Source organism: Melospiza melodia, chromosome 4 (assembly GCF_035770615.1).
Source record: "Melospiza melodia melodia isolate bMelMel2 chromosome 4, bMelMel2.pri, whole genome shotgun sequence".
Lineage (NCBI taxonomy): Eukaryota > Metazoa > Chordata > Aves > Passeriformes > Passerellidae > Melospiza > Melospiza melodia.
The window spans coordinates 27,425,401-27,445,462 of NC_086197.1; positions in this window are offsets into that span (position 1 = coordinate 27,425,401).

Sequence of the window (20,062 nt, forward strand, 5' to 3'; positions counted from 1 at the left end):
CAAACCAGCCCAACTTGGCACTGGTGCCACCTTGGGTCTGGGAGCCATGTTGCATATCGTGCATTTTAAGGAGCCAGCTGGCCACACCCAGCCATATGCCCCCAAACACAAACCAAGGCCCTTTTCTCTGGCAAACAAAACTCAGCTGCCCTGCTTCTGGATGGCAGATTGCAGGAACCACTTGGTACTATCAAACCAGCCCAACTTGGCACTGGTGCCACCATGGGTCTGGTCACCATCCTACCTATTGTAGCTTTTCAGGAGCCAGCCGGTCACTCTCAGCCATAGGCCCCCAAACACAAACCTCGGCCCGTTTCCCTGGCAAACAAAAGTAAGCTGCCCCGCTTCTGGATGGCAGATTGCAGGAGCTACTTAGTACTATCAAATCAGCCCGACTTGGCACAGGTGCCACCTTGGATCTGGGAACCATCCTGTGTATCGTGGATTTTCAGGGGCCACCCAGCCACTCTCAGCCATATGCCCCCAAAAACAAACCACGGACCTTTTCTCTGGCAAACAAAACTCAACTGCCCCTCTTCTGGATGGCAAATTTTAGGACGCACTTTGTACTACGAAAACCGCCCGACGTGGCACTGGTGCCACCTTGTGTCAGGGAACCATCCTGCATATCGAGCTTTTTAAGGAGCCAGCCGGCCAGGCCCAGCCATATACCCCCAAAAACAAACCACGGACCATTTCTCATGGAAACAAAAATCCGCTGCCCCGCGTCTGGATGGCAGATTGCAGGAGCCACTTTGCACCATCAAACCAGCCCGACTTGGCACTGGTGCCACCTTGGGTCTGGGAACAATCCTGCGTATCGTACATATTCAGGAACCAGCCGAACACTCCCAGCCACAGGCCCCCAAACACAAACAACGGCCCATTTCCCTGGCAAACAAAACTCAGCTGCCCCGCTTCTGGATGGCAGTTTGCAGGAGCCACTTGGGACTATCAAACCAGCCCGACTTGGCACTGGTGCCACCTTGGGTCTGGGAAACATCCTGCGTATGGTGGATTCTAAGGAGCCAGCCGGCCACTCCCAGCCACAGGCCCCCAACAAAAACCACGGCCCTTTTTTCTGGCAAACAAAACTTAGCTGCCTCACTTCTGGATGGCAGATTGCAGGAGCCACTTGCTGTAATCAAACCAGCCCGACTTGGCACTGGTGCCACCTTGGGTCTGGGAACCATCCTGCGTATCGTGGATTCTAAGGAGCCAGCCGGCCACTCCCAGCCACAGGCCCCCAAACAAAATCAACGGCGCTGTTCCCTGGAAAACAAAACACGCCTGCCAACTTTTTGATGGAGTTTGCAGGAGCCACTTGGTACTATCAAACCAGCCCGACTTGGCACTGGTGCCACCTTGGGTCTGGGAAACATCCTGCGTATCGTGGATTCTTAGGAGCCAGCCGGCCACTCCTAGCCACAGGCCCCCAGACAAAAACCTAGGCCTATTTCTCTGGCAAACAAAAGTAAGCTGCCCCGCTTCTGGATGGCAGATTGCAGGAGACACTTGGTACTATCAAACCAGCCCAACTTGGCACTGGTGCCACCTTGGGTCTGGGAACCATCCTGCGTATTGTGGGTTCAAAGGAGCCAGCCGGCCACTCCCAGCCACAGGCCCCCAAATACAAACAACGGCGCTTTTCCCTGGAAAACAAAACTCGCCTGACAACTTTTTGATGGCAGATTGCAGGAGCCACTTGGTACTATCAAACCAGCCCAACTTGGCACTGGTGCCACCATGGGTCTGGTCACCATCCTGCCTATCGTAGCTTTTCAGGAGCCAGCCGGTCACTCCCAGCCATAGGTCCCCAGTCACAAACCTCGGCCCGTTTCCCTGGCAAACAAAAGTAAGCTGCCCCACTTCTGGATGGCAGATTGCAGGAGCCACTTGGTACTATCAAACCAGCCCAACTTGGCACTGGTGCCACCTCTGGTCTGGGAACCATGCTGCGTAACACAGATTCTAAGGCGCCAGTCGGCCACTCCCAGCCACAAGCCCCCAAACACAAACAACGGCGCTATTCTCTGGCAAACAAAACTCCACTGCCCCTCTTCTGGATGGCAAATTGCAGGACGCACTTGGTACTATAAAAACAGCCCGACTTGGCACTGGTGCCACCTTGGGTCTGGGAACCATCCTGCGTATCGATCTTTTTAATGAGACAGCCGGCCACTCCCAGCCATATTCCCCCAAACACAACCCACGGCCCTTTTCTCTGGTAAACAAAACTCAACTGCACCGCTTCTGGATGGCAGATTGCAGGAGCCACTTGGTACTATCAAACCAGCCCGACTTGGCACTGGTGCCACCTTGGGTCTGGGAACCATCCTGCCTATCGTGGATTTTAAGGAGCCAGCCGGCTACTCCCAGCCACAGGCCCCCAACAAAAACCACGGCCCTTTTTTCTGGCAAACAAAACTTAGCTGCCTCACTTCTGGATGGCAGATTGCAGGAGCCACTTGGTGTAATCAAACCAGCCTGACTTGGCACTGGTGCCACCTTGGGTCTGGGAACCATCCTGCGTATCGTGGATTCTAAGGAGCCAGCCGGCCACTCCCAGCCACAGGTCCCCAAACAAAATCAACGGCGCTGTTCCCTGGAAAACAAAACACGTCTGCCAACATTTTGATGGAATTTGCAGGAGCCACTTGGTACTATCAAACCAGCCCGACTTGGCACTGGTGCCACCTTGGGTCTGGGAAACATCCTGCGTATCGTGGATTCTAAGGAGCCAGCCGGCCACTCCTAGCCACAGGCCCCCAGACAAAAACCTAGGCCTATTTCTCTGGCAAACAAAAGTAAGCTGCCCCGCTTCTGGATGGCAGATTGCAGGAGACACTTGGGACTATCAAACCAGCCCAACTTGGCACTGGTGCCACCTTGGATCTGGGAACCATGCTGTGTATCGTGGATATTCAGGGGCCAGCCGGCCACTCTCAGCCATATGTCCCCAAACAGAAACCTCGGCCCGTTTCTCTGGCAAACAAAACTCAACTGCCCCTCTTCTGGATGGCAAATTGCAGGATGAACTTGATACTAAAACCGCAGGCCGACTTGGTAGTGGTGACACCTTGGGCCTGGGAACCATCATGCGTATCGAGCATTTTAAGGAGCCAGCCGGCCACTCCCAGCAATATGCCCCCAAAAACAATCCACGGAATTTTTCTCTGGCAAACAAAAATCAGCTGCCCCGCTTCTGGATGGCAGATTGCAGGAGCCACTTTGCACCATCAAACCAGCCCGACTTGGCACTGGTGCCACCTTGCATCTGGGAACCATGCTGCCTAGCGTGGATTTTCAGGAGCCAGCCGGCCACTCTCAGCCATAGGCCCCCATACAAAACCCACGGCCCGTTTCCCTGGCAAACAAAATTAAGCTGCCCCGCTTCTGGATGGCAGATTGCAGGACGCACTTGGTAGTATCAAACCAGCCCGACGTGGCACTGGTGCCACCTTGGGTCTGGGAACCATGCTGCGTATCATGGATTTTCAGGAGCCAGCCGTCCACTGCCAGCCACAGGCCCCGAAACACAAACAACAGCCTTTTTCTCTGGCAAACAAAATTCAGCTGCCCCGCTTCTGGATGGCAGATTGCAGGAACCACTTGGTACTAACAAACCAGCCCGACTTGGCACTGGTGCCACCTTGGGTCTGGGAATCATCCGGCGTATCGTGGATTCTAAGGAGCCAGCTGGCCACTCCCAGCCACAGGCCCCCAAACACAAACAACGGTGCTTTTCCCTGGAAAACAAAACTCGCCTGCCAAACATTTGATGGCAGATTGCAGGAGCCACTTGGTACTATCAAACCAGCCCAACTTGGCACTGGTGCCACCATGGGTCTGGTCACCATCCTGCCTATCGTAGCTTTTCAGGTGCCAGCCAGCCACCCCCAGCCAGAGGCCCCTAGACAAATATTTCGGCCCGTTTCCCTGGCAAACAAAAGTAAGCTACCCCGCTTCTGGATGGCAGATTGCAGGAGCCACTTTGCACCATCAAACCAGCCCAACTTGGCACTGGTGCCACCTCTGGTCTGGGAACCATCCTGCGTATCGTGGCTTCTAAGGAGCCAGCTGGCCACTCCCAGCCACAGGCCCCCAAACACAAACAACGGCGCTTTTCCCTGGAAAACAAAACTCGCCTGCCAACTTTTTGATGGCAGATTGCCGGAGCCACTTGGTACTATCAAACCAGCCCAACTTGGCACTGGTGCCACCATGGGTCTGGTCACCATCCTGCCTATCGTAGCTTTTCAGGAGCCAGTCGGTCACTCCCAGCCATAGGCCCCCAGACACAAACCTCGGCCCGTTTCCCTGGCAAACAAAAGTAAGCTGCCCCGCTTCTGCATGGCAGATTGAAGGAGCTATTTAGTACTATCAAACCAGCCCGACTTGGCACTGGTGACACCTCTGGTCTGGGAACCATCCTGCCTATCGTGGATTTTCAGGCGCCAGCCGGCCACTCTCAGCCATATGCCCCCAAAAACAAACCACGGACCTTTTCTCTGGCAAACAAAACTCAACTGCCCCTCTTCTGGATGGCAAATTTTAGGACGCACTTTGTACTACGAAAACCGCCCGACGTGGCACTGGTGCCACCTTGTGTCAGGGAACCATCCTGCATATCGAGCTTTTTAAGGGGCCAGCCGGCCACGCCCAGCCATATACCCCCAAAAACAAACCACGGACCATTTCTCATGGAAACAAAAATCCGCTGCCCCGCGTCTGGATGGCAGATTGCAGGAGCCACTTTGCACCATCAAACCAGCCCGACTTGGCACTGGTGCCACCTTGGGTCTGGGAACAATCCTGCATATCGTGGATTCTAAGGAGCCAGCCGGCCACTCCCAGCCACAGGCCCCCAAACACAAACAACGGCGCTTTTCCCTGGAAAACAAAACTCGCCTGCCAGCTTTTTGATGGCAGATTGCAGGAGCCACTTGGTACTATCAAATCATCCCAACTTGGCACTGGTGCCACTATGGGTCTGGGAACCATCCTGCCTATTGTAGCATTTCAGGAGCCAGCCGGTCACTCCCAGCCATAGTCCCCCAGACACAAACCTCGGACCGTTTCCCTGGCAAACAAAATTTGGCTGCCCCGATTCTGGATGGCAGATTGCAGGAGCCACATGGTAGTGTCAAACCAGCCCGACTTGTCACTGGTGCCACCTTGGGTCTGGGAACCATCCTGCGTATCGTGGATTCTAAGCAGCCACCCGGCCACTCTGAGCCACAGGCGCCCAAACACAAACAACGGCGCTTTTCCCTGGAAAACAAAACTCGCTTGCCAACATTTTGATGGCAGATTGCAGGAGCCACTTGGTGCTATCAAACCAGCCCAACTTGGCACTGGTGCCACCATGGGTCTGGTCACCATCCTGCCTATCGTAGCTTTTCAGGAGCCAGCCGGTCACTCCCAGCCATAGACCCCCAGACACAAACCTCGGCCCGTTTCCCTGGAAAACAAAAGTAATCTGCCCCGATTCTGGATGGCAGATTGCAGGAGCCACTTGGTACTATCAAATCAGCCCAACTTGGCACTGGTGCCACCATGGGTCTGGTAAACATCCTGCCTATCGTAGCTTCTCAGGAGCCAGCCGGTCACTCCCTGCCATAGGCCCCCAGACACAAACCTCGGCCCGTTTCCCTGGCAAACAAAAGTAAACTGCCCCGCTTTTGGATGGCAGATTGCAGGATGCATTTGGTACTATCAAACCTGCCCGACTTGGCCCTCGTGCAACCTTGGCTCTGGGAACCATGCTGCGTAACGTAGATTCTACGAGGACAGGCGGCCATTCCCAGCCACAGGCCTCTAAACAAAAACAACGGCGCTTTTCCCTGGAAAACAAAACTCGCCTGCCAAATTTTTGATGGCAGATTGCAGGAGCCACTTGGTACTATCAAACCAGCCCAACTTGGTACTGGTGCCACCATGGGTCTGGTCACCATCCTGCCTATCGTAGCTTTTCAGGAGCCAGCCGGTCACTCCCACCCATAGGCCCCCAGACAAATATCTCGGCCCGTTTCCCTGGCAAACAAAAGTAAGCTGCCCCGCTTCTGGATGGCAGATTACAGCAGCCACATGGTACTATCAAACCAGGCCAACATGGCACTGGTGCCACCTTGGCTCTGGGAACCATCCTGCCTATCGTGGATTTTCAGGGGCCAGCCGGCCACTCTCAGCCATATGCCCTCAAACACATACCACGGCCCTTTGCTCTGGCAAACAAAACTCAACTGCCCCTCTTCTGGATGGCAAATTGCAGGACGCACTTGGTACTACGAAAACAGCCCGACTTGGCAGTGATGCCACCTTGGGTAAGGGAACAATCCTGCGTATCGATCTTTTTAAGGAGCCAGCCGGCCACGTCCAGCCATATACCCCCAAAAACAAACCACGGAACTTTTCTCCAGCAAACAAAAATCCGCTGCCCCGCGTCTGAATGGCAGATTTCAGGAGCTATTTAGTATTATCAAACCAGCCCGACTTGGCACTGGTGCCACCATGAGTCTGGTAACCATCCTGCCTATCGTAGCTTTTCAGTAGCCAGCCGGTCACTCCCAGCCATAGGCCCCCAGACACAAACCTCGGCCCGTTTCCCTGGCAAACAAAAGTAAGCTGACCCGCTTCTGGATGGCAGATTGCAGGAGCCACTTGGTACTATCAAACCAGCCCAACTTGGCACTGGTGCCACCTTGGCTCTGGGAACCATCCTGCGTATCCTGGGTTCAAAGGAGGCAGCCGGCCACTCCCAGCCACAGGCCTCTAAACAAGAACAACGGCGCTTTTCCCTGGAAAACAAAAGTCGCCTGACAACTTTTTGATGGCAGATTGCAGGAGCCACTTGGTACTATCAAACCAGCCCAACTTGGCACTGGTGCCACCATGGGTCTGGTCACCATCCTGCCTATCGTAGCTTTTCAGGAGCCAGCCGCTCACTCCCAGCCATAGGCCCCCAGACAAATATCTCGGCCCGTTTCCCTGGCAAACAAAAGTAAGCAGCCCCGCTTCTGGATGGCAGATTGCAGGAGCCACATGGTACTATCAAACCAGGCCAACATGGCACTGGTGCCACCTCTGGTCTGGGAACCATCCTGCGTATCGTGGATTCTAAGGAGCCAGCTGGCCACTCCCAGCCACAGGCCCCCAAACACAAACAACGGTGCTTTTCCCTGGAAAACAAAACTCGCCTGCCAAACATTTGATGGCAGATTGCAGGAGCCACTTGGTACTATCAAACCAGCCCAACTTGGCACTGGTGCCACCATGGGTCTGGTCACCATCCTGCCTATCGTAGCTTTTCAGGTGCCAGCCAGCCACCCCCAGCCAGAGGCCCCTAGACAAATATTTCGGCCCGTTTCCCTGGCAAACAAAAGTAAGCTACCCCGCTTCTGGATGGCAGATTGCAGGAGCCACTTTGCACCATCAAACCAGCCCAACTTGGCACTGGTGCCACCTCTGGTCTGGGAACCATCCTGCGTATCGTGGCTTCTAAGGAGCCAGCTGGCCACTCCCAGCCACAGGCCCCCAAACACAAACAACGGCGCTTTTCCCTGGAAAACAAAACTCGCCTGCCAACTTTTTGATGGCAGATTGCCGGAGCCACTTGGTACTATCAAACCAGCCCAACTTGGCACTGGTGCCACCATGGGTCTGGTCACCATCCTGCCTATCGTAGCTTTTCAGGAGCCAGTCGGTCACTCCCAGCCATAGGCCCCCAGACACAAACCTCGGCCCGTTTCCCTGGGAAACAAAAGTAAGCTGCCCCGCTTCTGCATGGCAGATTGAAGGAGCTATTTAGTACTATCAAACCAGCCCGACTTGGCACTGGTGACACCTCTGGTCTGGGAACCATCCTGCCTATCGTGGATTTTCAGGGGCCAGCCGGCCACTCTCAGCCATATGCCCCCAAAAACAAACCACGGACCTTTTCTCTGGCAAACAAAACTCAACTGCCCCTCTTCTGGATGGCAAATTTTAGGACGCACTTTGTACTACGAAAACCGCCCGACGTGGCACTGGTGCCACCTTGTGTCAGGGAACCATCCTGCATATCGAGCTTTTTAAGGGGCCAGCCGGCCACGCCCAGCCATATACCCCCAAAAACAAACCACGGACCATTTCTCATGGAAACAAAAATCCGCTGCCCCGCGTCTGGATGGCAGATTGCAGGAGCCACTTTGCACCATCAAACCAGCCCGACTTGGCACTGGTGCCACCTTGGGTCTGGGAACAATCCTGCATATCGTGGATTCTAAGGAGCCAGCCGGCCACTCCCAGCCACAGGCCCCCAAACACAAACAACGGCGCTTTTCCCTGGAAAACAAAACTCGCCTGCCAGCTTTTTGATGGCAGATTGCAGGAGCCACTTGGTACTATCAAATCATCCCAACTTGGCACTGGTGCCACTATGGGTCTGGGAACCATCCTGCCTATTGTAGCATTTCAGGAGCCAGCCGGTCACTCCCAGCCATAGTCCCCCAGACACAAACCTCGGACCGTTTCCCTGGCAAACAAAATTTGGCTGCCCCGATTCTGGATGGCAGATTGCAGGAGCCACATGGTAGTGTCAAACCAGCCCGACTTGTCACTGGTGCCACCTTGGGTCTGGGAACCATCCTGCGTATCGTGGATTCTAAGCAGCCACCCGGCCACTCTGAGCCACAGGCGCCCAAACACAAACAACGGCGCTTTTCCCTGGAAAACAAAACTCGCTTGCCAACATTTTGATGGCAGATTGCAGGAGCCACTTGGTGCTATCAAACCAGCCCAACTTGGCACTGGTGCCACCATGGGTCTGGTCACCATCCTGCCTATCGTAGCTTTTCAGGAGCCAGCCGGTCACTCCCAGCCATAGACCCCCAGACACAAACCTCGGCCCGTTTCCCTGGAAAACAAAAGTAATCTGCCCCGATTCTGGATGGCAGATTGCAGGAGCCACTTGGTACTATCAAATCAGCCCAACTTGGCACTGGTGCCACCATGGGTCTGGTAAACATCCTGCCTATCGTAGCTTCTCAGGAGCCAGCCGGTCACTCCCTGCCATAGGCCCCCAGACACAAACCTCGGCCCGTTTCCCTGGCAAACAAAAGTAAACTGCCCCGCTTTTGGATGGCAGATTGCAGGATGCATTTGGTACTATCAAACCTGCCCGACTTGGCCCTCGTGCAACCTTGGCTCTGGGAACCATGCTGCGTAACGTAGATTCTACGAGGACAGGCGGCCATTCCCAGCCACAGGCCTCTAAACAAAAACAACGGCGCTTTTCCCTGGAAAACAAAACTCGCCTGCCAAATTTTTGATGGCAGATTGCAGGAGCCACTTGGTACTATCAAACCAGCCCAACTTGGTACTGGTGCCACCATGGGTCTGGTCACCTGGCACCATCCTGCCTATCGTAGCTTTTCAGGAGCCAGCCGGTCACTCCCACCCATAGGCCCCCAGACAAATATCTCGGCCCGTTTCCCTGGCAAACAAAAGTAAGCTGCCCCGCTTCTGGATGGCAGATTACAGCAGCCACATGGTACTATCAAACCAGGCCAACATGGCACTGGTGCCACCTTGGCTCTGGGAACCATCCTGCCTATCGTGGATTTTCAGGGGCCAGCCGGCCACTCTCAGCCATATGCCCCCAAACACATACCACGGCCCTTTGCTCTGGCAAACAAAACTCAACTGCCCCTCTTCTGGATGGCAAATTGCAGGACGCACTTGGTACTACGAAAACAGCCCGACTTGGCAGTGATGCCACCTTGGGTAAGGGAACAATCCTGCGTATCGATCTTTTTAAGGAGCCAGCCGGCCACGTCCAGCCATATACCCCCAAAAACAAACCACGGAACTTTTCTCCAGCAAACAAAAATCCGCTGCCCCGCGTCTGAATGGCAGATTTCAGGAGCTATTTAGTATTATCAAACCAGCCCGACTTGGCACTGGTGCCACCATGAGTCTGGTAACCATCCTGCCTATCGTAGCTTTTCAGTAGCCAGCCGGTCACTCCCAGCCATAGGCCCCCAGACACAAACCTCGGCCCGTTTCCCTGGCAAACAAAAGTAAGCTGACCCGCTTCTGGATGGCAGATTGCAGGAGCCACTTGGTACTATCAAACCAGCCCAACTTGGCACTGGTGCCACCTTGGCTCTGGGAACCATCCTGCGTATCCTGGGTTCAAAGGAGGCAGCCGGCCACTCCCAGCCACAGGCCTCTAAACAAGAACAACGGCGCTTTTCCCTGGAAAACAAAAGTCGCCTGACAACTTTTTGATGGCAGATTGCAGGAGCCACTTGGTACTATCAAACCAGCCCAACTTGGCACTGGTGCCACCATGGGTCTGGTCACCATCCTGCCTATCGTAGCTTTTCAGGAGCCAGCCGCTCACTCCCAGCCATAGGCCCCCAGACAAATATCTCGGCCCGTTTCCCTGGCAAACAAAAGTAAGCAGCCCCGCTTCTGGATGGCAGATTGCAGGAGCCACATGGTACTATCAAACCAGGCCAACATGGCACTGGTGCCACCTCTGGTCTGGGAACCATCCTGCGTATCGTGGATTCTAAGGAGCCAGCTGGCCACTCCCAGCCACAGGCCCCCAAACACAAACAACGGTGCTTTTCCCTGGAAAACAAAACTCGCCTGCCAAACATTTGATGGCAGATTGCAGGAGCCACTTGGTACTATCAAACCAGCCCAACTTGGCACTGGTGCCACCATGGGTCTGGTCACCATCCTGCCTATCGTAGCTTTTCAGGTGCCAGCCAGCCACCCCCAGCCAGAGGCCCCTAGACAAATATTTCGGCCCGTTTCCCTGGCAAACAAAAGTAAGCTACCCCGCTTCTGGATGGCAGATTGCAGGAGCCACTTTGCACCATCAAACCAGCCCAACTTGGCACTGGTGCCACCTCTGGTCTGGGAACCATCCTGCGTATCGTGGCTTCTAAGGAGCCAGCTGGCCACTCCCAGCCACAGGCCCCCAAACACAAACAACGGCGCTTTTCCCTGGAAAACAAAACTCGCCTGCCAACTTTTTGATGGCAGATTGCCGGAGCCACTTGGTACTATCAAACCAGCCCAACTTGGCACTGGTGCCACCATGGGTCTGGTCACCATCCTGCCTATCGTAGCTTTTCAGGAGCCAGTCGGTCACTCCCAGCCATAGGCCCCCAGACACAAACCTCGGCCCGTTTCCCTGGCAAACAAAAGTAAGCTGCCCCGCTTCTGCATGGCAGATTGAAGGAGCTATTTAGTACTATCAAACCAGCCCGACTTGGCACTGGTGACACCTCTGGTCTGGGAACCATCCTGCCTATCGTGGATTTTCAGGGGCCAGCCGGCCACTCTCAGCCATATGCCCCCAAAAACAAACCACGGACCTTTTCTCTGGCAAACAAAACTCAACTGCCCCTCTTCTGGATGGCAAATTTTAGGACGCACTTTGTACTACGAAAACCGCCCGACGTGGCACTGGTGCCACCTTGTGTCAGGGAACCATCCTGCATATCGAGCTTTTTAAGGGGCCAGCCGGCCACGCCCAGCCATATACCCCCAAAAACAAACCACGGACCATTTCTCATGGAAACAAAAATCCGCTGCCCCGCGTCTGGATGGCAGATTGCAGGAGCCACTTTGCACCATCAAACCAGCCCGACTTGGCACTGGTGCCACCTTGGGTCTGGGAACAATCCTGCATATCGTGGATTCTAAGGAGCCAGCCGGCCACTCCCAGCCACAGGCCCCCAAACACAAACAACGGCGCTTTTCCCTGGAAAACAAAACTCGCCTGCCAGCTTTTTGATGGCAGATTGCAGGAGCCACTTGGTACTATCAAATCATCCCAACTTGGCACTGGTGCCACTATGGGTCTGGGAACCATCCTGCCTATTGTAGCATTTCAGGAGCCAGCCGGTCACTCCCAGCCATAGTCCCCCAGACACAAACCTCGGACCGTTTCCCTGGCAAACAAAATTTGGCTGCCCCGATTCTGGATGGCAGATTGCAGGAGCCACATGGTAGTGTCAAACCAGCCCGACTTGGCACTGGTGCCACCTTGGGTCTGGGAACCATCCTGCGTATCGTGGATTCTAAGCAGCCACCCGGCCACTCTGAGCCACAGGCGCCCAAACACAAACAACGGCGCTTTTCCCTGGAAAACAAAACTCGCTTGCCAACATTTTGATGGCAGATTGCAGGAGCCACTTGGTGCTATCAAACCAGCCCAACTTGGCACTGGTGCCACCATGGGTCTGGTCACCATCCTGCCTATCGTAGCTTTTCAGGAGCCAGCCGGTCACTCCCAGCCATAGACCCCCAGACACAAACCTCGGCCCGTTTCCCTGGAAAACAAAAGTAATCTGCCCCGATTCTGGATGGCAGATTGCAGGAGCCACTTGGTACTATCAAATCAGCCCAACTTGGCACTGGTGCCACCATGGGTCTGGTAAACATCCTGCCTATCGTAGCTTCTCAGGAGCCAGCCGGTCACTCCCTGCCATAGGCCCCCAGACACAAACCTCGGCCCGTTTCCCTGGCAAACAAAAGTAAACTGCCCCGCTTTTGGATGGCAGATTGCAGGATGCATTTGGTACTATCAAACCTGCCCGACTTGGCCCTCGTGCAACCTTGGCTCTGGGAACCATGCTGCGTAACGTAGATTCTACGAGGACAGGCGGCCATTCCCAGCCACAGGCCTCTAAACAAAAACAACGGCGCTTTTCCCTGGAAAACAAAACTCGCCTGCCAAATTTTTGATGGCAGATTGCAGGAGCCACTTGGTACTATCAAACCAGCCCAACTTGGTACTGGTGCCACCATGGGTCTGGTCACCATCCTGCCTATCGTAGCTTTTCAGGAGCCAGCCGGTCACTCCCACCCATAGGCCCCCAGACAAATATCTCGGCCCGTTTCCCTGGCAAACAAAAGTAAGCTGCCCCGCTTCTGGATGGCAGATTACAGCAGCCACATGGTACTATCAAACCAGGCCAACATGGCACTGGTGCCACCTTGGCTCTGGGAACCATCCTGCCTATCGTGGATTTTCAGGGGCCAGCCGGCCACTCTCAGCCATATGCCCCCAAACACATACCACGGCCCTTTGCTCTGGCAAACAAAACTCAACTGCCCCTCTTCTGGATGGCAAATTGCAGGACGCACTTGGTACTACGAAAACAGCCCGACTTGGCAGTGATGCCACCTTGGGTCAGGGAACAATCCTGCGTATCGATCTTTTTAAGGAGCCAGCCGGCCACGTCCAGCCATATACCCCCAAAAACAAACCACGGAACTTTTCTCCAGCAAACAAAAATCCGCTGCCCCGCGTCTGAATGGCAGATTTCAGGAGCTATTTAGTATTATCAAACCAGCCCGACTTGGCACTGGTGCCACCATGAGTCTGGTAACCATCCTGCCTATCGTAGCTTTTCAGTAGCCAGCCGGTCACTCCCAGCCATAGGCCCCCAGACACAAACCTCGGCCCGTTTCCCTGGGAAACAAAAGTAAGCTGACCCGCTTCTGGATGGCAGATTGCAGGAGCCACTTGGTACTATCAAACCAGCCCAACTTGGCACTGGTGCCACCATGGGTCTGGTCACCATCCTGCCTATCGTAGCTTTTCAGGAGCCAGCCGGTCACTCCCAGCCATAGGCCCCCAGACAAAAAGCTCTACCCGTTTCCCTGGCAAACAAAAGTAAGCTACCCCGCTTCTGGATGGCAGATTGCAGGAGTCACTTTGCACCATCAAACCAGCCCGACTTGGCACTGGTGCCACCTCTGGTCTGGGACCCATCCTGCGTATCATGGATTCTAAGGAGACAGCTGGCCACTCCCAGCCACAGGCCCCCAAACACAAACAACGGCGCTTTTCCCTGGAAAACAAAACTCGCTTGCCAACTTTTTGATGGCAGATTACAGGAGCCACTTGGTACTATCAAACCACCCCAACTTGGCAACAAGTGGTTCCTGCAATCTGACATCCAGAAGCGGGGCAGCTTACTTTTGTTTGCCAGGGAAATGGACCGTTGTTTGTGTTTGGAGGCGTATGGCTGGGAGTGGCCGACTGGCTCCTTAAAATCCACGATACGCAGCATGGTTCCCAGACCAGAGGTGGCACCAGTGCCAAGTCGGGCTGGTTTGATAGTACAAAGTGGCTCCTGCAATCTGCCATCCAGAAGCGGGGCAGCTTACTTTTGTTTGCCAGGGAAACGGGCCGGGCTTTCTGTCTCGGGGCCTATGGCAGGGAGTGACCGGCTGGCTCCTGAAAAGCTACGATAGGCAGGATGGTGACCAGACCCATGGTGGCACCAGTGCCAAGTTGGGCTGGTTTGATAGTACCAAGTGGCTCCTGCAATCTGCCATCAAAAAGTTGGCAGGCGAGTTTTGTTTTCCAGGGAAAAGCGCCATTGTTTGTGTTTGGGGACCTGTGGTTGGGAGTGCCCGGCTGGCTCCTTAGAAACCACGATACGCAGCATGGTTACCAGACAAGAGGTGCCACCAGTGCCAAGTTGTGCTGGTTTGATACTACCAAGTGGTTCCTGCAATCTGCCATCCAGAAGCGGGGCAGCTTACTTTTGTTTGCCACGGAAACGGGCCGTTGTTTGTGTTTGGGGGCCTGTGGCTGGGAGTGGCCGACTGGCTCCTTAGAATCCATGATACGCAGGATGGGTCCCAGACCAGAGGTGGCACCAGTGCCAAGTCGGGCTGGTTTGATAGTACCAAGTGGCTCCTGCAATCTGCCATCCAGAAGCGGGTCAGCTTACTTTTGTTTGCCAGGGAAACGGGCCGAGGTTTGTGACTGGGGACCTATGGCTGGGAGTGACCGGCTGGCACCTGAAAAGTTACGATAGGCAGGATTGTGACCAGACCCATGGTGGCACCAGTGCCAAGTTGGGCTGGTTTGATAGTACCAAGTGGCTCCTGTAATCTGCCATCAAATAGTTGGTAGGCGAGTTTTGTTTTCCAGGGAAAAGCGCCGTTGTTTGTGTTTGGGTGCCTGTGGTAGGGAGTGGCCGGCTGGCTAATTAGAATCCACGATACGCAGGATGGTTCCCAGACCAGAGGTGGCACCAGTGCCAAGACGGGCTAGTTTGATGGTACAAAGTGGCTCCTGCAATCTGCCATCCAGGAGCGGGGTAGCTTACTTTTGTTTGCCAGGGAAATGGGCCGAGGTTTTTCTCTGGGGGCCTATGGCGGGGAGTGACCGGCTGGCTCCTGAAAAGATAAGATAGGCAGGATGGTGACCAGACCCATGGTGGCACCAGTGCCAAGTTGGGCTGATTTGATAAAACCAAGTGGCTCCTGCAATCTGCCATCAAAAAGTTGGCAGGAGAGTTTTGTTTTCCAGGGAAAAGCGCCGTTGTTTGTGTTTGGGGTCCTGTGGCTGGGAGTGGCCGGCTGGCTCCTTAGAATCCACGATACGCAGCATGGTATCCAGACCCAAGGTGGCACCAGTGCCAAGTTTTGCTGGTTTGATAGTACCAAGTGGTTCCTGCAATCTGCCATCCAGAAGCAGGGCAGCTTACTTTTGTTTGCCAGGGAAACGGGCCGAGGTTTTTGTCTGGGGGCCTATGGCTGGGAGTGACCGGCTGGCTCCTGAAAAGCTACGATAGGCAGGATGGTGACCAGACCCATGGTGGCACCAGTCCCAAGTTGGGCTGGTTTGATAGTACCAAGTGGCTCCTGCAATCTGCCGTCAAAATTTGGCAGGCGAGTTTTTATTTTCCAGGGAAAAGCGCCGTTGTTTGTGTTTGGGGGCCTGTGGCTGGGAGTGGCCGGCTGGCTGCTTAGAATCCACGATACGCAGGATGGTTCCCAGACCCAAGGTGGCACCAGTGCCAAGTCGGGCTAGTATGATGGTGCAAAGTGGCTCCTGCAATCTGCCATCCAGAAGCGGGGCAGCTTACTTTTGTTTGCCAGGGAAAAGGTCCGAGCTTTGTGTCTCGGGGCCTATGGCTGGGAGTGACCGGCTGGCTCCTGAAAAGCTACGATAGGCAGGATGGTGACCAGACCCATGGTGGCACCAGTGCCAAGTTGGGCTGGTTTGATAGTACCAAGTGGCTCCTGCAATCTGCCATCAAAAAGTCGGCAGGCGAGTTTTGTTTTCCAGGGAAAAGCGCCGTTGTTTGTGTCTGCGGGCCTGTGGCTGGAGTGACCGGCTGGGTCCTTAGAATCCACGATACGCAGCATGGTTCCCAGACCCAAGGTGGCACCAGTGCCAAGTCGGGCTGGTTTGATAGTACCAAGTGGTTCCTGCAATCTGCCATCAAAAAGTTGGCAGGCGAGTTTTGTTTTCCAGGGAAAAGCGTCGTTGTTTGTGTTTGGGGGCCTGTGGCTGGGAGTGGCCGGCTGGCTCCTTAGAATCCACGATACGCAGGATGGTTCCCAGACCCAAGGTGGCACCAGTCCCAAGTTGGGCTGGTTTGATAGTACCAAGTGGTTCCTGCAATCTGCCATCCAGAAGCGGGGCAGCTTACTTTTGTTTGCCAGGGAAACGGGCCGAGCTTTGTGTCTGGGGGCCTATGGCTGGGAGTGACCGGCTGGCTCCTGAAAGGCTACGATAGGCAGGATGGTGACCAGACCCATGGTGGCACCAGTGCCAAGTTGGGCTGGTTTGATAGTACCAAGTGGCTCCTGCAATCTGCCATCAAAAACTTGGCAGGCGAGTTTTGTTTTCCAGGGAAAAGCGCCGTTGTTTGTGTTTGGGGGCCTGTGGCTGGGAGTGGCCGGCTGGCTAATTAGAATCCACGACAGGCAGGATGGTTCCCAGACCAGAGGTGACACCAGTTCCAAGTCGGGCTCGTTTGATGGTGAAAAGTGGCTCCTGCAATCTGCCATCCAGAAGCGGGTTAACTTACTTTTGTTTGCCAGGGAAAAGGGCCGAGGTTTTTGTCTGGGGGCCTATGGCTGGGAGTGACCGGCTGTCTCCTGAAAAGCTACGATAGGCAGGATGGTGACCAGACCCATGGTGGCACCAGTGCCAAGTTGGGCTGGTTTCATAGTACCAAGTGGCTCCTGCAATCTGCCATCAAAAAGTTGGCAGGCGAGTTTGTTATCCAGGGAAAAGCGCCGTTGTTTTTGTTTGGGGGCCTGTGGCTGGGAGTGGACGGATGGCTAATTAGAATCCACGATACGCAGCATGGTTCCCAGACCTGAGGTGGCACCAGTGCCAAGTTGGGCTGGTTTGATACTACCAAGTGCGTCCTGCAATCTGCCATCCAGAAGCGGGGCAGCTTACTTTTGTTTGCCAGGGAAACGGGCCGAGGTTTTGTCTGGGGGCCTATGGCAGGGAGTGACCGGCTGGCTCCTGAAAAACTACGATAGGCAGGATGGTGACCAGACCCATGGTGGCACCAGTGCCAAGTTGGGCTGGTTTGATAGTACCAAGTGGCTCCTGCAATCTGCCATCAAAATGTTGGCAGGCGAGTTTTGTTTTCCATGGAAAAGCGCCGTTGTTTGTGTTTGGGGGCCTGTGGCTGGGAGTGGCCGGCTGGCTCCTTAGAATCCAAAATACGCAGGATGGTTCCCAGACCTGAGGTGGCACCAGTGCCAAGTTGGGCTGGTTTGATTGTAGCAAATGGTTCCTGCAATCTACCATCCAGAAGCGGGGCAGCTTACTTTTGTTTGCCAGGGAAACGGGCCGAGCTTTGTGTCTGGGGGCCTATGGCTGGGAGTGACCGGCTGGCTCCTGAAAAGCTACGATAGGCAGGATGGTGACCAGACCCATGGTGGCACCAGTGCCATGTTCGGCTGATTTCATAGTACCAAGTGGCTCCTGCAATCTGCCATCAAAAAGTTGGCAGGCGAGTTTTGTTTTCCAGGGAAAAGCGCCGTTGTTTGTGTCTGCGGGCCTGTGGCTGGAGTGGCCGGCTGGCTCCTTAGAATCCACAATACGCAGCATGGTTCCCAGACCCAAGGTGGCACCAGTGCCAAGTTTGGCTGGTTTGATAGTACCAAGTGGTTCCTGCAATCTGCCATCAAAAAGTTGTCAGGCGAGTTTTGTTTTCCAGGGAAAATCGCCGTTGTTTTTGTTTGGGGGCCTGTGGCTGGGAGTGGCCGGCTGGCTCCTTAGAACACACGATACGCAGGATGGTTCCCAGACCCAAGGTGGCACCAGTACCAAGTCGGGCTGGTTTGATAATAACAAGTGGATCCTGCAATCTGCCATCCAGAAGCGGGGCAGCTTACTTTTGTTTGCCAGGGAAACGGGCCGAGCTTTGTGTCTGGGGGCCTATGGCTGGGAGTGACCGGCTGGCTCCTGAAAAGCTACGATAGGCAGGATGGTTACCAGACCCATGGTGGCACCAGTGCCAAGTTGGGCTGGTTTGATAGTACCAAGTGGCTCCTGCAATCTGCCATCAAAAAGTTGGCAGGCGAGTTTTGTTTTCCAGGGAAAAGCGCCGTTGTGTGTGTTTTGGGGCCTGTGGCTGGGAGTGGCCAGCTGGCTCCTTAGAATCCACGATACGCAGGATGGTTCCCAGACCCAAGGTGGCACCAGTGCCAAGTCGGGCTGGTTTGTTAGTACCAAGTGGTTCCTGCAATCTGCCATCCAGAAGCGGGGCAGCTGAATTTTGTTTGCCAGAGAAAAAGGCTGTTGTTTGTGTTTCGGGGCCTGTGGCTGGCAGTGGATGGCTGGCTCCTGAAAATCCATGATACGCAGCATGGTTCCCAGACCCAAGGTGGCACCAGTGCCAAGTCGGGCTGGTTTCATAGTACCCAGTGGCTCCTGCAATCTGCCATCCAGAAGAGGGGCAGTTGAATTTTGTTTTCCAGAGAAAAGGGCCGTGGTTTGTGTTTGGGGCCTATGGCTGAGAGTGACCGGCTGGCTCCTGAAAAGCTACGATAGGCAGGATGGTGACCAGACCGATGGTGGCACCAGTGCCAAGTCGGGCTGGTTTGATAATACTAAATAGCTCCTGCAATCTGCCATCCAGACGCGGGGCAGCGGATTTTTGCTTGCTGGAGAAAAGTTCCGTGGGTTTTTTTTGGGGGTATATGGCTGGACGTTGCCGGCTGACTCCTTAAAAACATCGATACGCAGGATGGTTCCCTGACCCAAGGTGGCATCACTGCCAAGTCGGGCTGTTTTCGTAGTACCAAGTGGCTCCTGCAATTTGCCATCCAGAAGAGGGGCAGTTGAGTTTTGTTTACCAGAGAAAAGGGCCGTGGTTTGTGTTTTGGGGCATATGGCTGAGAGTGGCCGGCTGGCGCCTGAAAATCCACGATAGGCAGGATGGTTCCCAGAGCCAAGGTGGCACCAGTGCCATGTTGGCCTGGTTTGATAGTACCATGTGGCTCCTGCAATCTGCCATCCAGAAGCGGGGCAGCTTACTTTTGTTTGCCAGGGAAACGGGCCGAGGTATTTGTCTGGGGGCCTATGGCTGGGAGTGACCGGCTGGCTCCTGAAAAGCTACGATAGGCAGGATGGTGACCAGACCCATGGTGGCACCAGTGCCAAGTAGGGCTGGTTTGATAGTACCAAGTGGCTCCTGCAATCTGCCATCAAAAAGTTGGCAGGCGAGTTTTGTTTTCCAGGGTAACGCGCCGTTGTTTTTGTTTAGAGGCCTGTGGCTGGGAGTGTCCGCCTGTCCTCTTAGAATCTACGTTACGCAGCATGGTTCCCAGAGCCAAGGTGGCACCAGTGCCAAGTTGGGCTGGTTTGATAGTAGCAAGTGGTTCCTGCAATCTGCCATCCAGAAGAGGGGCAGCTTACTTTTGTTTGGCAGGGAAACGGGCCGAGGTATTTCTCTGGGGGCCTATGGCAGGGAGTGACCGGCCGGCTCCTGAAAAGCTAAGATAGGCAGGATGTTTACCAGACCCATGATGGCACCAGCGCCAAGTTGGGCTAATTTGATACTACCAAGTGGCTCCTGCAATCTGCCATCCAGAATCGGGGGTGCTTATTTTGTTTTCCAGGGAAACGGGCCGAGGTTTGTGTCTGGGGGTTTATGGCTGGGAGTGACCGGCTGGCTCCTGAAAAGCTACGATAGGCAGGATGGTGACCAGACCCATGGTGGCACCAGTGCCAAGTTGGGCTGGTTTGATAGTACCAAGTGGCTCCTGCAATCTGCCA